This window comes from Crinia signifera, chromosome 1 (genome assembly GCF_055691185.1).
Source record: "Crinia signifera chromosome 1, ASM5569118v1, whole genome shotgun sequence".
Classification (NCBI taxonomy): Eukaryota; Metazoa; Chordata; class Amphibia; order Anura; family Myobatrachidae; genus Crinia; species Crinia signifera.
This window is the reverse complement of record NC_139217.1, coordinates 86724608-86742652: the sequence shown is the minus strand read 5'-3', so window position 1 is coordinate 86742652 and position 18045 is coordinate 86724608. Positions and strand designations below refer to the sequence as shown.

At 42.0% G+C, this 18045-nt stretch overlaps 1 long non-coding RNA gene across 1 annotated transcript in view; it reads left to right on the top strand.

Annotated features, from left to right (window-relative positions):
* The window catches only part of LOC146026162 (uncharacterized), a 19746-nt gene extending 2907 nt beyond the window's left edge, over window positions 1-16839 (top strand). Inside the window, exons 2-3 of the long non-coding RNA XR_014454374.1 lie at window positions 16303-16427; window positions 16654-16839. This is a non-coding gene — a long non-coding RNA (uncharacterized LOC146026162). The remainder of the gene's footprint in view (window positions 1-16302; window positions 16428-16653) is intronic.
* The last annotated feature ends 1206 nt before the right edge of the window (window positions 16840-18045 follow it).

The window sequence follows — 18045 nt, the reverse complement described above, 5'->3', positions numbered from 1 at the left end:
TAAAATACATATAAAAACACAACAAACAAAATGTGAAAAACTATACAAGAACGAACAGCAAATACATTAAGGACAAAAACACTATAGCAATACGGGCTAAGTTGACCATAGCAATGCAGTAAGGAGTGAATAAGTATTTAACAACTGTGTATACTAACACTAGGAGGACGCTAACCGCTAGGTGCGACTCCGCGCAGTACAGCCACCAGTAAGAGTCTAGTGACTACAGCAATACATTAAGACCAATGGATTCATTTAAACCCCTGGGGCTAACTGTGTTTAATTTCATAATCCAGAACGCCTCCCGCTGCAACAGACGTTTGCCCCGGTCCCCGCCCCTCAAGGACGCCGGTACATGGTCAATCATCCTATATCGCAAGGATGATATCCCATGACGGGCGTCCAAGAAGTGGCGGGCCACGGGCTGGTCACTTTTCTTAGAGGCCAATGCATTCTTGATTGCCGACCTGTGGGCTGCCATACGTTCCTTGAACGCACGCTCGGTTTTACCTATGTATGACAGCCCACAGGGAATCAAGACCAAGAGAGTTTGGAGCAGGTGTTTGTGGACCACGCCCACAGTGGCAGTGTGGTCGGGTTCACTTATGATATGAATATCAATAATGTACAATTTCTTGATGTCTCCATTTCGAAGAGGGATGCTGCCATTAGCACTTCCCTGTTCGTGAAGGCGACTGATAGAAATACATTGTTGAGAAATGAAAGTTTCCATCCTACCCCCCTCCGCAAAGGGCTTCCTTATTCACAGTTATTACGGGTAAGAAGAATTACATCAAATCCTGAGGAGGTCCCCATTGCATTACAATCTATGGTGGAGAAATTTGTATTAAGAGGGTACCCTAGATGTGAACTTAACATTTTGAAAGATAAAGTTCTAGCCATGCCCCGTGAACAACTCTTAAAAACTAAAATCGGTCTGCCCATGGATGACATGTCTCAACGGGTTCCCTGGGTCAATCGATACTCTGTCGGTTCAGAGCTTAAAACCAAAAAGGTTAAACAGCTATGGCCTATGCTTTCCACCGACAGAGACTTACCACTTTTACACAATTCCAGGGTACTCCCCAGTTACACCAGGGGGAGTAGCATTAAGGACAGAATTGTCAAGTATGACATCACGGGTTGGGACAAGAAGAATCCCAGTCAGCATTTTTTGTCTAGAAAAAATGGATGCTTTCGATGTCTTGGGTGTACTACATGCAGGTCAATGGCTGTGGGGAGTTTTTTTACACATCCCCATAAAGGATATAAAATCTACATCAAATTTCCCCTGACTTGCTCTTCAACCTATATTATTTACACCTTGACCTGTCCGTGTGGCTTGACCTATGTGGGGAAAACCCAGCGCACCTTTAAGGAGCGCATGGCCCTACATAGGTCCTCCATACACCAAGCTATATCCAGTGGACATAGCGATCAACCCGTGGCCCGCCACTGCTTATTGTTTAAACATAGTGTGGCTTCTTTACGCACCATGATCATTGATCACGTGCCTTTGTCTATCAGAGGGGGGAATAGGAACAAAGTTCTTCTCCAGAGAGAGAGTCGCTGGATTTTTTCTCTGGGGACTATGTCCCCCGGTGGTCTAAATGAGACTCTGGGGCTCCAGTGCTTCATTTAAAACCACTATGTTATTTTTGTGTTTTCACCTTCTGGGCTATATACATTTATAAGATAAATTTACATACTTATGTCGTTCAGCTTATGTCTCATCACTGTGTTGGCTTATAATATGGAATAGTTTACTTGTGCATAATATGCTTAATTCTATATATAAATAATGATCTTTTTTGATATGCGATATTGGATGTGCTAGTATGCAAACGTTAGTACCATGTTTTATGCTTTTTATTCAGCCGATTGTTATTGATCGCTTTTTATATTGTTTATTTATGTGTGGTTATTGTTTCCATAGAGACCGGTGGTATCACATGCTGCGCCCGTCCATCCTCCGTCTCATATCGATGACGCGCACGTATTCTGTCCAATAGCGCGATGCGGCCTGTCCGGTCACGTGGTGCGGAAGAAGCAGGTCAGTGAGAGTGACGTGCTCCACCGCCCAGTGTGATACCGTGGGCTGATCGCGTTATGGGCTAGCAGGTGTGCGGCGGGATTCTGACGGGGGTGGGTGAGTAGGTGACCTATCGGGTGTGACACGGGGGGTGGGGTAACTGTTTGCTTTGCTGTATTTAATGTTTGTATTTTGTGTATGCCATTGTGTCCCTGATGACGGAGGTAACTCCGTAACGGCGTAGGACCGCTGCAATAAAGGACTTTTAATCTTTAAGCAAGCCTGTGAGAGTGCCGCCTTCTTCCCACATTATATATATATATATATATATATATATATATATAACAAACACTTGTGTCCGGCACTCCAACAATCTTTATAATCCACCTTCAGCGGGTGCCCGCATCCAATACTGAAACAGCGTATGTAGGAAACAATGATGCAGCACTCCAGCTTAGTACAAAGACGTGGTTTAATAATTAGCTCTTATAGCTACGTTTCAACATTTACATGTTGTCTTCAGGCTAATACAAAAGCAAGTGATCCAAGTTTAAATAGCAGTGTGTGCTGCGTGAGGCGGGAGTCAAGCCCACGCCCTGCCCCACGATCTCCACAAGTGATGTCATCACCCCTCAACGCCATATCGCAGGACGTTGTCAGGGGATACCAGTAAACAAAACAGCAAAAATGGAGCGCTCCATAGCGCTAAAACATGATTGGTGATAACAGTCAGAAAACGTGATATATAAAATACATATAAAAACACAACAAACAAAATGTGAAAAACTATACAAGAACGAACAGCAAATACATTAAGGACAAAAACACTATAGCAATACGGGCTAAGTTGACCATAGCAATGCAGTAAGGAGTGAATAAGTATTTAACAACTGTGTATACTAACACTAGGAGGACGCTAACCGCTAGGTGCGACTCCGCGCAGTACAGCCACCAGTAAGAGTCTAGTGACTACAGCAATACATTAAGACCAATGGATTCATTTAAACCCCTGGGGCTAACTGTGTTTAATTTCATAATCCAGAACGCCTCCCGCTGCAACAGACGTTTGCCCCGGTCCCCGCCCCTCAAGGACGCCGGTACATGGTCAATCATCCTATATCGCAAGGATGATATCCCATGACGGGCGTCCAAGAAGTGGCGGGCCACGGGCTGGTCACTTTTCTTAGAGGCCAATGCATTCTTGATTGCCGACCTGTGGGCTGCCATACGTTCCTTGAACGCACGCTCGGTTTTACCTATGTATGACAGCCCACAGGGACAAACAATCTGGTACACAGTGAATTTTGTGTTGCAATTTAATGCATGCCTAATAGACAACGGGCGGCCTGTTTGGGGGTGATAAAAGGTTGATCCGGGGATGAGGAATCTACAAGTGGTGCACGTACATCGTGAACACCCAATTTTACCCACTGGTGCAGTTTCTGGTTCACTGAATGTTTGCACCAACTTATCACGAAGGTTCCGTCCTCGTTTGAAACAAGGCATTAATCTGGTGGACTGTAACTTAAGGTCCTGGTCAGAAGACACTATAGACCAAAGTTTCTTAGTTCTATCAACGATGGATGGACTGGACCGATTAAAAGTTTGAATGAAGGGCATCATAGGTCCCCTAGGACTAGATTTTTTGGATGATGCTGACAAAAGGGATTCTCTGGGGGTGCTATCGACCCTAGCTTTAGCCTCCAACAGGAGTTCTTTACCATATCCCCTAGCATGAAAGTTGTCCATCATTGTGTGCATTTGTTGATCGGCAATTATGGGATCTGAGTTGATTCTTTTACATCTGATTAATTGAGAATATGGTAACCCAAGGAGGGTAGACCTTGGGTGGCAACTTTCATAATGAAGCAAATTGTTTCTATCTGTAGGTTTAGAATATAAGCAAGTTGAAATCAGCCCGTCCTTAATGGAAATTGACACATCCAAATAGTGTATGACTGATTTACTCGAATTGTAGGTGAATTTGATGGTACCAGGGCCCTGATTGTATCTATCTATGTGGGCAGCAAGATCGCATCCCTCACCCTGCCAAAAAATTAGCAAATCATCGATGTAGCGGGTATAAAAAATGATTCTACCCGCCACATCGGGACTTGAGAAAAAAACATCCTCTTCGATAGAAAACATGTAGACGTTGGCGTAGGATGGAGCGACTGCCGCCCCCATCGCTACGCCAACGTCTTGCAGATAAAACTGTGAACCATACAAAAAGAAATTCTTTTTGAGAACCATACTCAAAAGATCAGTAATCAAATCCACATCAGGTCCAGAGTAAATAGAGCTATTTTTCAAGAAACTGGCCATACACAGTAAACCCAAATGATGTGGGATCACCGTGTAAAGGCTTCCTACGTCAACCGTGAACATCACCACGTCGTCATTTAGTGGCGGCAGATCCTTTAGTTTGCAAAGCAAACTGGTGGTGTCTTGCAGGAATCTAGGGTTTGCAGACAAACAAGGCTGGATAAGGCTGTCGATGTAAATTGACGTGGGTTGAAACAGTGATCCCCTAGCAGACACAATGGGTCTGCCAGGAGGATCACTGAGTGACTTATGTATCTTGGGGATACAATAAATAATAGGCACAATTGGAGCTTTCGGGAGCAATGCTTCTTTTAATTTGGGGGAAATGATGTTACTGTCCACTCCACGTTGCGAAAGTTCAGAAAGTTCTTGTTTAAATATAGATGTTGGGTCTCCGGGCAATTGACTGTAAGTAGCGGTGTCTGAAAGATGTCGCATCACTTGTTGATGGTACTTGGTGCTATCCTGGATCACCAGGGCACCCCCCTTATCCGCACCGCGGAAAACAATAGATTTGTTCCTTGCCAGGGATTCAAGACACTCACGTTCTTTTTTAGAAAAATTGCACTGTAATTTAGGAGCTGTCGGCACTGTCACTGTGTCGACTTCTTTATTCAACAGTCTCATAAAAGTTTTTACCGAGGGATTAAAGCCCTGGGGGTCGAAACTGGATCTGGGTAGAACTTTTGTCAGCTGTGGTGGAAGTATTTCACTCGGTACACTTGGTACAGGATTTTTTGCAAAATGTTCTTTGATCTTCAATTGTCGGTGGAGACGATGTTGGTCTACTGTCCACTGCTCTTTATTAAATGTTACTGAGGGAATAAACGATAACCCTTTATTCAAGAGTTTCTCCTCCTCATTCGACAATTGGTAAGAAGAAATATTAACCACCAAATTTAGCAGCCCCTGGGGGGCTTTGCTCCACGTCCTCTGCCTTTTGTTTTGGCCGGCACGTCGAGTAAATCTTCGCCTCCGCCCTTGATCCGGGCACGGGTAGCCACCCCTAAAGGGTGTCCCTGTGATTTAGATTGCATCTGTATCTTGCTTGTGTCACTTTCGCTATTAGAGGATCCCACATCCGTGGATGATCCATAATTCCTGCCCGTACCACCTCTGCGTCTACGAAAAAAAGGCTTTCTCTTGGAGTTGTCAAAGGCAGGCTCCGCCCATCTGTAGACAGTGTTATTTTCGTAATCTTGGTCTACTTTATTACGTTTTTCTTTCTTAAACTTTACCAGTTCTTGTTTGTATGCTTGTATTTGGGCTTGGAGTTTGGCATACCAATCGATGGAAACATCGCCTTTCAACTCCTCCTTGTGCAGAATTTCAAAAGACTCAATTTTGGTGGTAGTGGCTGCCATCTCCATACTGCACTGCTCAATGATCAGCAGCATGAAATCAAGGGAGCACTTGTTAGCTATGGCTGCCCATTTTTTACAAAAGTTTGGGTCATTTCTCCCAATAGTGGGACCATTTCTAACTCTGAGTCCCCGAGGGATTTTCCTAGATCTATGATAATCGCTCAGTGTGAGCCCATGCATATAATAGTCAGTGTAACGCTTATGTAGTTTTAATAGATCTCTGTAGGTGTCATCCAGTGGAACTGGGATGCCCACCTGTGTGACATCATCCTTGAAGCGTATTACTTCAGCTTCTGACTCAGAGTAGCTAAAGATATCACAGGCTGGTAACACAATCTGTCTGAGCCCGCCCGTAGTGTCATCAGTGCCCTCGGCCATGATGCAGCTGTTCAGATACACCAACACCTGAACAAATACGTAAGTGATTAAGACTGCCGCAGCAGTGTTTTTAAAGTGACAGTGCTTGTTACTGGAAAAATATGCAAAAAACATGCAAAAAAAGTATATAGAAAAATTCGTGCTACGGGAGCACTTAAAACATAAAGGACGACAAGTGGTGTTCATGCGGACATGAGCACCACATCACCTGAGCGACTTGACAGCACTTGATGATAGGGGGGTGCCTTGGCCGAAGATATCCGATGAGAGAAAAGTCCCAGCTGATAGCTTCAATATAACAAACACTTGTGTCCGGCACTCCAACAATCTTTATAATCCACCTTCAGCGGGTGCCCGCATCCAATACTGAAACAGCGTATGTAGGAAACAATGATGCAGCACTCCAGCTTAGTACAAAGACGTGGTTTAATAATTAGCTCTTATAGCTACGTTTCAACATTTACATGTTGTCTTCAGGCTAATACAAAAGCAAGTGATCCAAGTTTAAATAGCAGTGTGTGCTGCGTGAGGCGGGAGTCAAGCCCACGCCCTGCCCCACGATCTCCACAAGTGATGTCATCACCCCTCAACGCCATATCGCAGGACGTTGTCAGGGGATACCAGTAAACAAAACAGCAAAAATGGAGCGCTCCATAGCCCTAAAACATGATTGGTGATAACAGTCAGAAAACCTGATAAATAAAATACATATAAAAACACAACAAACAAAATGTGAAAAACTATACAAGAACGAACAGCAAATACATTAAGGACAAAAACACTATAGCAATACGGGCTAAGTTGACCATAGCAATGCAGTAAGGAGTGAATAAGTATTTAACAACTGTGTATACTAACACTAGGAGGACGCTAACCGCTAGGTGCTAACATCCTCACTGAGAAGACAACCTTTTAATAAAAAAAAAACGTTTCATCGTTAAATCTTTTTATTGTTAAAGAATTACTCTTTTGTACTGGCATTGTTAATTCCGTTTGGCGTTGGACAAAACAATTATTATCCCGTATTTTAGGAAGGGCGCATTCTGGGAACCCCCCCCCCTTTCTTTCTATCTCTATCCTGGGTCCTGCCTAACAGAGGGCCCCCCAGAATTGCTGCCATACATATATTGAAGCGCGGTTGGGGTAACCTGTTCATATATATATATATATATATATATATATATATATGTATCATACATTTCATACATGTATTATAAGATATAAGATATATACATAAATGCATGTCTAAAAAATAAATTTTTCAAAACTGCTTATATAGCATACACGTTATAAGTTACAGAATGCTTATTTTTAGTTATTTTACTCTGAGTCCCTGGACTCCTCGTTCTACATTGCTTTTTCCCCAGCAAATGCCAGCAGCATTTTATTTATTGGTTCTGTTCTTACAAAATACAGTAGATTGAATTTACAGTCGAGAATTCTTATTTAATAAAATAATTCTATAGTAAATGCCACTACAATTTTGAGCGTTATAAACCAGTAAATGATAAAGTCTTAATTACATTTTTTTGTTTAAAATAAATCAGACATCTCCATATTTTAAAATTCATATAATGTATATCAATAAATTGTGCACTTTAATCTGCCCTGGAGGAGGTGTGGTGCCTATATACTGTATACTGTAGTCTGGCTTTCCATCCTAACTGTCAAACAACCAAATTAATAGGTAACTAAGACTTTTGCATTTGTACGGTAGATGACTGATTGCAGAGATGGCCAGTAGCTGAACAACTAGATGACAAGGTACAATAGGCCAGATGTATCAAGCTTCAAAACGTGATAAAGTGGAAACAGATAAACAACCAGACAATCTTTTCCCAACTGTCATTTTTCAAACACAGCCTGTGACATGGCAGGTAGGGGCTGATTGGCGAGCTCAGGGGTCCTCAAACTATTTTGCTTTGGGACCCCATCAAACAATAAAAATAATGACAGGACCCTAGCAAGTTACTGCATAAGGTCATCACATCACATGTGGAGTCAGCAGACAGCACATGCATGGTAGCATTGTTCAGGTGCAAAATGATGTGAGGCGTCTCAAATAACAAATAATTCAATAGATTTTGCAGACTCCTTGAATCACTGACTGAGATTAGAGAAGTCATCAACCTGATGGTCATCAACATGGAGTCGCGACACCACAGTTTGAGAACCGCTGGGCTAGCTGTTTATCACTCTTCATTTTATCACTTTTTGAAGCTTGATACATCTGGCCCAATGTGCTGCTACAGTCTTAAATATCCTGACTAATTGCTCATATACTGTAGGACAACCAAGTTAAGATGTTCAATATGAGTTATTTGAGTTGTAATTACGTGTACACACTTACAGTACTACACCCAGCCTATCCTTGCTTACCCCTTCCTAACTCTATTCAGCTCTACTAAACTGAAAGAGTCCTATATTTAAGATTCATTAAAATCTACATACATGTGCATGCATACTCAGTTTTAATAAGAGCCGTCCGAAAATGCAAATTTTATGTATACCCCATTTTGAGTCCGATTCTACATACTGTATATTGCATTTCTGCAATTTATAGCATGTTGTCTATGTAATCCCAGTGCAGCTTTCCACCTACACTCACTGCCTATTTTGATTTATTAATCCCTTATTTCTTTTCTAATGGTAAATTAATGAACATTGAAGCAAGAACTGCTAAGCACTTTTTTAATTTATTGCATTTTTTTTAAATCACTTGTTTGTTCATTTTTAGTAGATTGTCTTTGCCATGTAAGCAGAAATAAGCCAACTAAAAGTGCATACACACTGTACACTTTTTTGACCAATTTCATTGAAAGACATTTCCCTTGAACCCAGTGTCCTGGACGAAAGATGTTGACAAAAGATACTGACGACAGACGAAAGACGAAAAGATCTAGCTACAGTTTATAGGCTCTTTTTGAAAGATATCCAAATTTAGCTGCATGCACAGTTGACAAACAATTTTGATGAACAACTGGTGGGTATGGGCATCATCATTCATTGTTCATCGCAAACGCACTGAAAGATATTTTGACCAATTTCATTCAGAATGGCCGAAATAAACAAAATTGGACAAAAAACGTGGTCAAAAAAATTGTACAGTGTGTATGCACCTTAATATAATCTTCTAGAAATTCAAAGTCTTCTGGAAAAAACAAGCTATAATATAACTTGGAGTACTGAATATATATTTACTTATGCTGATGTTGGCATGTGAGGTGCCCAGAAAGTGACAAAACAGACACAGCTCTGGTGCAGGTGGTAGAGAAGAGCAACAAAATTGATTAAGTGTTTAGATTCTTACATTGGAGAAGAGGCATCTAAGTGGGGATATGATTAATTAATACAAATACATAAAGGGTCAATACAGTGAAATAACTGGCAATCTGTTTCCCAGAAGTACTGTACACAGGATACATGTCACCCCATAAGGTTAGAGTAGAGGAAGTTTCTCACCCAGAGAAGGAAGGGTTTCTTTACAGTAAGGGCAGTTAAGATATGGAACACTCTGCCAGAGAAGGTTGTGATGCCAGATTCAATTGATATGATTAAAAATGGGTTAGGAGATCAGTTACACTGCAGGTTGAACTATGTTACTATGTTACCATGTACCTCGCAAAAAAAGTTGCATACAGATGCACAAACAAAGAACATCTATTTGTCTGGTTGGGTTGGATATGAGGACTGAAAGTAAGATCCTGACCCAAAAGAGTCCCTAAGCATGCAATTTGAGGATCGGGGCAGTGGTGGCAGTGATGCAGGCTGCAGCATCCCGCTAGCCTGTATGAGTCTTTTAGTTTGTCGGGGTCAGTTCTTATGGTCAGCCTCATGGGGGGAGGGGTAAGGGAGTGTTGGGAGCCAGACCTGTGCAGGATGCCCGGGCAGTGGCTAGCGATGGTGTGAGCTCCGCAACCTGCACAGCACTGCCACAGGACCCATAGCGGTCTTGCCGTGTGGTGATCCCGGCGCAGACCTGGAATGACCTAGCGTCCATACTCACTCTCTCCATCCTGTCCTCACTGCCCCTGAGCTCCCGGTATCCTTGGTATCTTCTTTCTTTAGCTGCAGCTTCCACTCATGCTGGATATTCCTAACCCCAAGCCTCGTACTTAGCCCCATGAGAATTCTGACCTCTGGGATCGGATAGAGTGTACCCAGCTTAATTTATTTCTTGGAAATTATGCTGTTTTCATGAAAATTGGCTTAGTAGTTTGTGGCACCAAGTTGGAACAAATTGACTGACACAACATTCTTATTAGAGATTTGCAGTTCTGTTCTCCAGAAATCTGAACCCACGCAAACTTTGTGGATCTAAACTTAACAAAAACCAGGTCTGGATCCCCCGATGAGATGACATCAGAATCAAGTCCAAGTTCAGATATTCTCCTGGTTTGGAATTCAGATTTTAAATCTGAATATTGGGTTTTTGCATTTCAAAAATGACATGATTTTAGGTGTTTTATACATTTTATAAATCGATTTTCTGCCTGTAATTGCACCAAAAATTGCCTGCTTAAGACCTGATTGCACGGCTGAAAATTTTCAGGCCGGGGGAATATCGATAGACTGCATATGCGTGCAGCCAGTAGTACACATGTGCAAGGCCATCCCGTGATGAAAGCCTGCTACTTTATTTAACTGCTGCCCATTCGCAAGGTGATTGACATAAAGCCATTTTTTGGGGGTGATAACTAGACAGGTGACATATACCTGATTGCTGGGCTCCAAAAATTAACTGAAGGCTTGAAGGTCGGTTTGCCATAACCAAAATATGACAATAAATTAGGACCAATACCCAAACACAGGAGTTTGCGCCCTTCTCTAGTTCTTACTCAGTAATATTAGCATAGATCTAGGGCATACTAACTGGAGGAATATTTTATACTGTATCCTGTCAGCAGAAATCTCAGGGTACAAGGATTACATTACAATGATCTTCCCAGGCCCAACATTTGCCCGGTGTAGAAATAAAGTTAGCCCTTGGTTGTGGTGGATACTCGCTACAGCGATTCAACTTTATGTGAGTAAGGGCTACGAAAGAGAGAGGCGAGGAATTTTGCTGTTGTATGATAGGTGGTCATTATTTTTGTCATACCGTGATCATTCTGTTTATAAATCTACTTCATTATTCTATGGGGTGCAATCCAAATAGCCATGGAGTTTACCAACTACAGTAAAATATCTGTGCGCACACAAACACCTGGGCTACTTCTGGAGCACAGTGGTTCACTGTACCTTATTGGGGAGGGGGGCTGCCTCTGGCCACAGTGGGGGTACCACATATCAGGTACCCCCCTCCCCCTGTCGCCGCCGCTGCTTCGGCTAGTCCCTGTGCTATGATGACAGGTGCCGGGACTGGCGCATGCGCAGTACAAACATGTGTACTGCGCATGTGGCCAGCCTCTATGGGCTGCTTGGGCAACGGCCCAACGACCTGTTCAATACCAATTAGAGATGGGTCGTTTCCGAACAAAGCGGATCTTTTGGACAGATCCCATAAAAAGAGTGAGTGAGCCGTCGATCACAAAAGGGTGAACCGTCATTCCTTTACTTTCAGTTTCGTTTTTCATTACAATGTATTTGCCTGAGCTCAGCACTGCCATCTATGACAGCTGAGATGTACTAAATCTGGAGACTGAGTACAGTGCTGCGACTGCAAGTAAAAGAAAGAATAACAAGGCTGCTGCTGCTAGGGATGGCCATCAGTGCAGACGCCATTGATGGTTGCCATCGATGGCGATTCTGCACCCAGCCATCGATCAGTGTTTTACTTGGTCATGTATGTTCTTATTTGTTCAGCTCACTGTTTAAAAAATAAAAAGTTTGAAAAAAAATGTCAATAAATGATTGTAAAACAAATGATGCTTCTTTATTATCAAATTAGCCCTTTTTTCAAAGTGAGTCGAGGACCCATCTAAATGATCTGGATCTTTTCACGCAGTGATCCGCTGGATCCTGGCTCGTCTTAGTGACCCGTTTTGCCATCTCTAAATTACACTTGACAGGCACCGGGACCAGCGCGTGCAGAGTACCGATATAGGTACTGCGCATGAGCGATCGCCGTTTTTGCACGGCAGCCTTTGTGACTGGCCTTTGTGACTGGCAGGTCGGACTTCCAATAGGAAGTCACTGTCAATCACAATGAAGCCAGTGCAGTCTCACAGACTGCATCTGGCTTCACTAGAGTTGCGGATTTTACCTGGGTAGGGGGGGGGGCTGCAGCCCTGCAGCCCATAGGTAAACCGCCACTGCACATATCTTTATAAAAGAAGAAATTTACTGAACATATATATACACATGTGTTTTCATTCCATATGTTCCCTAAGACAACTGTGAATTACAAAATCCTTGCCATTTGGAAGATACAGAGGTCCCGATCCAGACCAGAGGGGAGTATTATTATAATCTTTATATACATATAGACAACTGTGTGTTCAGAAAAAGAGGAGCGCCCACATTCTGTCTATCAAAAAGCACTTGTTCTGTATATAACTAATGTCTTAACATCTTCTGCTTCTTGCATTATTGAATAAAATATCAGATGATGTAGCAGAAATGCATATTGTTTTTTTCTTATAGTTCTAAATACCCTATATGATCAGCACACACATTTATTGAGGTTTAGCATGGTTTAGATATATGCTGTCTGCACAGTTTCATTTTTATGTGGTCAGAAAGCATTAGAAATGCAGTAAAAATGCTGTGTATGAGGCACTAGAGAGAATATTTAGTAATCCTGGGAATTAGCACAATGGCAGGAACATGTAAACAAAGTTAAATATCCAATTGACAAAAATAGCTGGTATTTAGCATTGTCAGGGCTTGGATCTCTGTTGTAACATTGTGCAAAGCTGTATTTCACATTCCTGCTGTACTTTTATGTTTCAGGACTGTGCATGATTTTAGAAAGTATTTTGCAGTGATTTCAGGATCGGGATTGATATTCAGTTGAATTTATGTCTGTTTCTGTCGCATAATATTGTATAAGCAAAATATCCTGTAAAGAGGTACACTAAAGGCCCCATACACTTATCTGATTTGGGCCGGTGGATCGGGCCGAGAAATGGTCCCAAATTGGAGGCCTTTGATGTCCCATTGAGTCCCATGCCCAGACCCATGCACATCGGACCTGAGTCGGAGGTCAGTCATGCATGCAGTTCCGACCTCCGACCCAACTCCCAGCGGTGAAAGGACCACATGCGCTGTATCCCAGTCGGGTTCACTGCTTATTCAGGGAAGGGGAGGGGGAGCGACCTGTCTGGTGTCCCCAGTGATAAAATGAACAGAGACTCATCTACTCTGGAGAGTTTACTAACACCTGCAGATAGACATATATCAGGACTTAAACTAGGATTTTTGTCACCAAGAGCAAGACAATAATTTGGCTCCACTCCTTCACACCCCCCCCCCCCTGCAGGAACGTATGAGTATCACATCCAGCACGCAAACCCCTACCCCCAGCCCTCCCCCAATTGTGTCCCTGGTCATATATGTATATGGGTGTATACACTGTGGGCCAGATGTATCAAGCTTCAAAAAATTATAAAATGGAGAATGATAAACAACCAGCCAATCAGCTCTTAACTACCATGTTACAAGCTGGGTTTGGAAAATGACAGACAGGAGCTGATTGGCTGGTTGATTATCACTCTGCATTTTATCACTTTTTGAAACTTGATACATATTGCCGTCTATCATCTGTTCACACCCAATGGTATGCAACAGAAGCAAATATACACTGATGATGAAATTGATGATGATGATTTGCTGATTATACATCCATCTCTGAAGTCATATCTGCTTTCTTAGTTATTTTTGCATACATTGTTTTTGTATACAGCAAGGTATATGTTTTTGTATCGTTTTTATTCTCAGCATAAATAATAAATAGATTGTAAGCTTGAGAGCAGGACCCTCCTACCTCTATGTTGGTTTGTTTAATCACTGTTATTTCCAATTGTAAAGCAAAACAGAATATGCTGCGCTACAGTATATTAGAAACTGTAACTAAATAATAAATAAAGTATGATTGAAACCAAATAGTGACTGCACATTTGCCAGACAAACAGATGGTTGAAAACATAGGATTGAATTAGTGTCTAAAATTATGCATGCACAATGTCTGCGCACCTAGAATATAGTATGAAGGTGAATGCGCTGTGAGTAGTGATTCACTCCCAAAGATGCATGTACAGTAGTACAACTCCTCATATGCATCTTGCGCAACATCACGCCCTATATATCCCTTACAGTCTAAGTCTTGATTCATTAGGTGCTGGTAGCTTAAACAATCAGGTACTTGTGTAGTTTCACGGCGCCAGCATGGCGCCGTGCGTCTGAGTCCCCTTGCGGGGCTCACTTCGCTCGTCCACGCTGTGGGCTCGGTGGCTCGATACGCTCGCCACGCTATCTAAAATCTCTAAAATCAACTCCATGCCAATGTGGATAGTGGGGGTATAAACTATCCACGTTGGCATGGAGTTAAGTTACTTTATTTTAGATAGTTTGGCGAGCTCAGAGCCCGGAAGTAGCACGGCGCCCTGCTGGCCCCGTGAAACTGCACAAGAACCAACAATCATAACTGCAATTAAGTTAGCAGAGCACAAAAGCAAAAACTATGTTTTCAGAATGACCTTGAAAATTATAATCTTCAGTCATGTATCTTTCAATGGAGCAGCATCTCCTGCAGCAAAGTAATAAGCGATGAATTTCTTGCATACAAAGTGATGTAAACAGTAGCAGTAAATTGACTTTAACAAATGTATGCAATTTTTCATGCTAATTAGATTTTCCTTCTTCCGCTCGAGGCCTTTCTGTGAATCCTACTAAATGTCCCCCACTTTGTTAAATGAAGCCAATGAATAATATGATAAATACAAACAATTTACGGCATGTAGACTAAGGTGCCATCTTTAACCAACCAATGGATGGTCCTCACTTCATAATTACGGATCATTTATCAAATACTAGGTACTGTAGGCTAACTAGCATATGTAAATTTTCCTATCTCTCCATGGCACAGCCTCATGGAGTCACCCTAACAAATGAGGATCATGTATTTCCTTGTTCTAACAGAAGTTTGAACATTTGAATGAGTTGATAAGCCTGCTGTATTAATGACATAAATGTTACTTCTCATCAGCATAGCTTGACGTACATTAATTACATTTCTAAATTCTAGCATAATTAAGACTTTTGAATGATTATACGATAATATGTTAGAAAAACGGAAAAAGATAAAATGAATGACTTGACTAGATTTTTTTAATAGCCGGGCCGGAGAGACTGATGCAGAATCTGACACTCTTCTGACACAATTGCTCTCATAACCGGCAGAAGACTAAGGGGGTTATTCTGGTTCACTCGGAAAGGCACAATCACTCTCTAATGGACAAAACCATGTGCACTGCAGGTTGGGCTAATGTATTATGTGCAGAGAGAGTTAGATTTGGGTGTTTTATTGTTTTTGTGCAGGGTAAATACTGGCTGCTTTATTTTTACACTGCAATATAGATATCAGCTTGAAGTACACCCCCCAACCAAATCTAACTCTCTCTGCACATTTTACATCAGCCCCACCTGCAGTGCATATGGTTTTGTCCAATAGAGAGTGATTGTGCCTTTCTGAGTGAACCAGAATAACCCCCTAAATGCATACATTCACTTGGATTCATATCAATGATCATCGTAAATGTGCCCTGCACCAGCCTAGTACTCGAATAAGGCATAATGGGGCAGATGTATTAAGCCTTAACAAGAGATAAATGCAAGGGTGATAAGGAGAGATAAAAGTCCAGCCAATCAGCTCCTTACTGACTTTTTTCAAGCACAGCCTGTAACATGGCAGTTAGCAGGTGATTGGCTGGACGTTTATCTCTCTTTATCACCCTTGCATTTATCTCTTGTTAAGGCTTAATACATCTGCCCCAATGAAGTGATTGCACAAGTCTGCATAGACCGCAATTACATTAACACGTCCCCAATGGGTATTGGCATTTGCACACATTTGCGATACTGTATATACATATCTACAACACAATTTTTTTTATTTTGGCTGATGAAATGATGTGTCCCTTGGAGGCAGAGGATTGATTACCCACAGTGCAGTGTATGGGGTCCAGAGATGGAGTAGAACTCTTAGTGTAATACAGAAGAGCTCTAACCACCAGTAGCTGAATGTTTCTATCTCTGCTCCAGCAGTGTCATGTGAAATCAGCATTAATGATGCCGGCTTCTCCCTGGCAGATACCAGAAGAGGTACAATTGCCACCCTGTGGAGGAAAGTAATGACTGTATTACTCAGAAGGGAAGATTTCTGGATGGTAAGGCGAGGCACGTTTCACCCGAGGGGTCTACATGATGAATTAATCTGAGATGTTTTCTTATGAGAACCTTTCTGTACATGGTGGTTTAAAATGTTATTTCTCCATAAGTATAAATGTGCTATACCTGATCATATTTACATTTGTTGCAGCTTAGTTAATTTATTGATTGTTAATAATCGTATTATTATTATTATTATTATTATTTTACATGTTTCGAGTAAAGAACGTAAGAGACAGGGACAGAGTGCTGACAGAGAAATGAAGTAGACAAGCAGAGGGCAGGATTTTGGTGGATGAAAGACTGCAGTGACTGTGGAAGAGAACAGAAATGAAGAAATAAAAATAAAAGCATTGAACTCTCCAGAAACAACAGGCAAAGGAGATAGAGTTAATCTAATGATGCGTACAAGCTGTCAGGACCAAAAAAAAAAAAAACATTGGATCAACTGTGTGTCTACTTTATTCGTATCCTCAATTGTTTCCCACTCCTAGCCCCTTCACCAGGACCATAACTAGGTGTGTGCCAGCGGTGTGCACTGTGGGTACACTGCTGGCATCCATCCAGTCTGCAAAGCAGAGAGATGACAGGCAGAACAGGTGCTCTTTCCACTCTGCCTTTCTTTGAAAAAGCTCCCAGCCCGGCGGGGTCTGATGTTTTGCATATGCACATGCGCAAAGTAAATGTGCAGACGCTGGTTGCGGGGGAGGAAGGGTGGACCACTAGCATATGGGAATGCCCAGCATTTCAAGGGAGTACCAATGAGATGGGCCAATGAAGCGGGTGCGGGGGGGGGGGGTTTGATCAGCTGACATCCCCAGATGTCAGCTGCCTGCTCGCTTCCTTTAGAATATGCACACACATCTAAGGTTGCTAATATGTGTGTACATTCCACATCATTCGATGGTCCCACAGGCTGCGAATTGATGTTTATGTAAAACATCCATTTGCATTCCGTGCGAACGTACGGCCCGTGTGAATGGTGGGCCGGCGTACCACCATTCACAGGGCGAGTTCTGGTTGACTTGCATTGGTGCGAATTCACATCCGAACTAATCAACAAGAATAACCCCCAATGTGCACTATTGTGAGGTCATATGGAGCAGAACTGTGGGGGCATATTGTGCACTATTGTGAGTGCACATGGAGCAGAACTGTACAGGCATTTTAATAACTTGGGGGCGCTACTGTGAGGGCAAGGTATTAACAAGAACACCACTCTATTGCAACCAAATGTTAAGTTATTTGCATTCATTAAATAGCTGTTATAGCGTGCAATATTCAATATGGTGTATATAAAAACACAGGACGTGAAGACATGTTTCCAAGCTCTAATCTATTCTAATATTCACATTTAGAAAGGTTTATAATTTTCATTTAAATTAGCAGAGCTTTATATCCCATGTGTGGTTTACAAGGAAACAAAGACTAATTGCAGAGTTAATTAGAGATAATGTAAATTAGCATAAATGCTCATCAATTCTATTACCTGTTGACAATTTCCAGCTCCTGATCTTAGTTGTATTATGCCAGGATATTGTATGTTTCCATGACAAATGCCTCATTTAAAAAACATTCATTTTAGGCATCTATTTAGAGAATGTTTCTACAAAAACT